Source organism: Hevea brasiliensis, chromosome 9 (genome assembly GCF_030052815.1).
Source record: "Hevea brasiliensis isolate MT/VB/25A 57/8 chromosome 9, ASM3005281v1, whole genome shotgun sequence".
Taxonomy (NCBI): domain Eukaryota; kingdom Viridiplantae; phylum Streptophyta; class Magnoliopsida; order Malpighiales; family Euphorbiaceae; genus Hevea; species Hevea brasiliensis.
This window is the reverse complement of record NC_079501.1, coordinates 22,209,866-22,214,135: the sequence shown is the minus strand read 5'-3', so window position 1 is coordinate 22,214,135 and position 4,270 is coordinate 22,209,866. Positions and strand designations below refer to the sequence as shown.

Here is a 4,270-nt window from a genome sequence, read left to right as displayed (position 1 = left end):
GGGGCTGCTCTTCTTGCCATGCTCTATACTTAAGTTTCAGGACATGCCCGTATTGTGCTCGGCGTATCCCATATGCGTTATTGGTTCTGCTGTTCGCGTCTATTGCTTGTTGCTAGTTTCTGCAGATTTAGTTGGCTTTGCAAAAATAAAACAAAATTTTTTATCATTTAGTTAGTCATATATTAAATTTGTCAATATATTATAAATTAAAATTTTACATTAATTGATTGTTTTTACTTTCTATTTTATAATGCAAATCATAATATGAATATTTATATTCTAAATAATATTTACCTATATTTCCTATCATATAAGTTTATAAAGTAGATATTATATTTTAAATTATATTATTATTATATTTATTCTTAAATTTTTATTTAGACTATAAACTTATAAAACATTTTAACTTCGTAAAGCATTTTCAATTCTAGGGTTTGATCAATCTTACCAAATTTTGACAAAATAAGTACCACATGGAAACTTTTGATTTTATGAAAAATTAAAAGGATTAGAAAAACCTAACAAATTATATTAAAAAAATTTATTAAAGTTAATGGTATTTTAATATAAGTTTTACATTATCTTTTTATTAAAATTATTGATATTAACATATTTTAAAATAAGTGATATGTTATTAACATTTTTTTAAAATTATTAAAATTAGCAATGTTAAAATTGGAGTTTGAGGGTGGGAGGAGCACAGAGAGGATTAAGGGAGGGTGTGTTGACATTTTAATTATTTTATTTTATTTTATTTTCAAGAAAAATTATTGAGTGTATTATGTGTTTGTACACCTTTTGTCACAAAGTACATAGGACTCGTATTCTAAAATTAAGAAAAAAATTCTTTTTTATTTTTATAGAGAATATTATTTTTTAATCCTATGAGTGTATTTTAGCATCTTCCAAATTTTTAATTCCCTATGGTCCACCCCATCTTGTGTGTTCAAGATCAATGTCGCTCCGAGATCATCCAGGTCTCTGTCTAGTGTTGCTCCTCCACCTCCTCCCTTCTGTAACCGGTATCAAGAAATCGCTGTCATATACTCCTGTAGACCTCATCCTCCTGGATTGTGGCGCATCGTCTAGTTCTACATCGCTGGATGGACGCACTTGGGATGGAGATGCCGACTCCAAATTTCATGCCTCTAACCCTGAAACAGCATCATCTGCGTTTACAGCTTCTCAACAAGACCCATCAGTAACCCAAGTTCCATACATGACAGCCCGTATTTTTCAATCGCAATTCACCTACACCTTTCCCGTCTCGCCTGGCCCAAAGTTTGTTCGTCTCTACTTCTATCCAGCTACTTACTCCAATCTTGACATTTCCAAATCCCGTTTCTCTCTTAGCGCCAATACTTACACTCTCCTCAACAATTTTAGTGCTTTTCTCACTGTTTCTGCTATGAAACCTTCTGTCGCCTCCTTCATCAAAGAGTATATCATTACCGTGTGGGATAACCAGAAGCTTGATCTGACATTCTCTCCTTCTCCAAGTTCTTTTGCCTTCATAAATGGCATCGAGATAATTTCGATGCCCAACAACCTCTATGCCAGCGGCAACAATAACCCACTTCCTTATTTGGGCATCGATAGCAACCAATTTTATTTGGATAACACCACCGCTCTTGAGAAATTTTATCGGCTAAATGTTGGTGGACAAGATATCAACAGGAACGATGACACTGGAATGCATAGGACATGGCTTCAAGATTTAAATTACATCTTTAGTGGGGCAGTTGGGTTTGTAATTGTACCACCTGATGTCAAAATACAGTATACAATGAAGACACCAGCCTACACTGCACCTGTAATGGTATATGGTAGCATGCGTTTTATGGGTCCTGATTCACATCTTAACCTGAAGTACAATCTTACATGGTACTTCTCCATTGATGCTGGTTTCAATTATCTTGTTAGGCTCCATTTTTGTGAGTTTCGACCTGAGGAGACAAGAAGTGACCAAGTGGTGTTTTATATATTCATCAACAATCAAACAGCTGAGCCATACGCAGATATAATGCTCTGGTCCGGCGGTAACAGTGTTCCACTGTATAAAGACTACGTCTTGTGGATCCCCAAAGGCAGCCATAGTAAGCAGTACTTGTGTCTCGCTTTACACCCCAATTTTGATAAAAAACGTACATATGCTGATGCTTTCTTGAACGGCCTAGAGATATTCAAGTTGAATAACTCAGGCGGTAGTCTAGCCTCTCCCTGCCCTGAATTATTGGCGGGTAGTCCACCACCAGAAAACCTTCCAAAATTGAAAGTGAAGACTAACGAGAAAAGATTTTTGGTAGTAATCGTTGTTGGTTCTGTTTTTGGGGGTATGCTAGCGCTCTCTTGTTATTTGTTTCTTTGCTTTTAAACAGAGGAGAGTGAAGGACTTTGAAAAGAGTGAGGCCAAATCCTTCCGGTTCCCTTTCTCCCACACTTTAAGGTCCTCAGTTACAAAGGCTTCGCTGAGGCCTTCAAACACTAGTCGGCGATTCTCCATCTTCGAGATTGAAGTGGCCACGTCCAAATTCGATGATGAATTTGTTATTGGATCTGGGGGATTTGGAAATGTTTATAAAGGGTTTATAGACGATGGTGCTACTCCAGTTGCAATTAAGCGGTTGGATTCATCATCAAGGCAAGGGACTCGCGAGTTCAGGACGGAAATCGACATGCTGTCCGAGCTTCACAATCCCCATCTTGTGTCACTGATTGGATACTGCGATGATCCTGGTGAAATGATCCTTGTTTACGAGTATATGCATCGTGGGACCCTCCGCGATCATCTCTACAAAACCAGGAATCCTCCTCTTCCATGGAAACGGAGGCTAGAGATCTGCATTGGAGCTGCACGAGGACTCTATTATCTTCATACAGGTGCGAAGCACCCCATCATTCACCGCGATGTGAAGTCAACGAACATATTGATAGATGAGAATTGGGTGGCCAAGGTTTCAGACTTTGGTTTGTCTAGATGGGTCCCACCAGCGACTCCCAAACGCACGTTAGCACTGTAGTTAGGGGAAGTTTTGGGTACGTGGATCCAGAGTACTACCGTCGGCAACACCTCACGGAAAAATCTGATGTGTACTCATTTGGAGTAGTTCTGTTTGAGTTGCTCTGTGCTAGGCCGCCAGTGATGCCAGGACTACCAAAACAGCAAGTCAATTTATCTTATTGGGCTCAGATTTGCTGTAGAAGAGGAGCCATTGATCAGATAATGGACCCCTATTTGAGGGGTAATATTGACCCTGTCTGTTTGGAGAAATTTGGAGAGATTGCTGAGAGTTGCCTGCGTGACCAAGGCACACAAAGGCCAACAATGAGCGATGTGGTTTGTGGGCTTGAGTTTGCTTTGCAGCTTCAAGAGACTGCTGAGAACACTAGAAATAGTATTGATAGAGTGAGTGAGGAGCAGGAAAGTCCATTGTTGTTGCGTGGAGAAGCTATAACTACTGATGATGATGACTTGTTTAGCGTCTCAGGTGGACACAAGCATGGATCCAAGAGCACGATTAGTAGTGGTGAAAGGAGTATCGCCAAAACTGATCCTGATAGAATGAGTTCTGACACTGTATTCTCGGAAATTATGAACCAAAAGGGAAGATGAAATGTTGCGGTGGATTTGTCCCCCTTTATTTTTATTTTCATTTGATTGTCTTCAAGGTGAATAACACGAGGCTGTTAACATTTTAATCTTTATCGCTTGTATTATAAAACAGTAAATTGTAATTAATGAGTATTTAATTGAAATGGTTATTAATGTATAAGGAAAATAAGCGAAAAATTTGCCAACTATGCGTTTTATGAGTGCATTAACTTGGAATTCCTTTAACTATCTTTATTTCGTTACTCGGAAAATGATTTTTAAGTGCTTGTTAGTTACATTTTGTTTTTTGAGAGATTGTTAGTTACATAATTAAATATTACGTGATAAGTTTATTTTAGCCCCATAATTTATTTAATTAATTATTTTAAAATAAATTTTAGTTTAATTAAATTATGAAAGTCTTAAGGATAAAATTTAAGGTGATTTAGATGAAGTGCAAATTAAAATGGATAAGAAAATGTGTTGAAGAGAAATAAAGAAACACGCAAAACATGTACAACTATTATCACAGTACAAGACATGAAGAAAATATCTTTCCTTTTAGCCGAGGATATCTTGTATGCTGTTACTCTTGAATGAAGTTTCGTATTTTTCTGTTAAAAAATTTAAAGAAAGTGTGGTAGTGGGGGAATCTAAAGCCTTCTGAGGAGCCTATAA

At 37.3% G+C, this 4,270-nt stretch overlaps 1 pseudogene; it reads left to right on the top strand.

Moving 5' to 3' along the window:
- Positions 1–905: 905 nt before the first annotated feature.
- On the top strand, positions 906–3,801 carry LOC131183179 (receptor-like protein kinase FERONIA; annotated as a pseudogene).
- Positions 3,802–4,270: the final 469 nt, after the last annotated feature.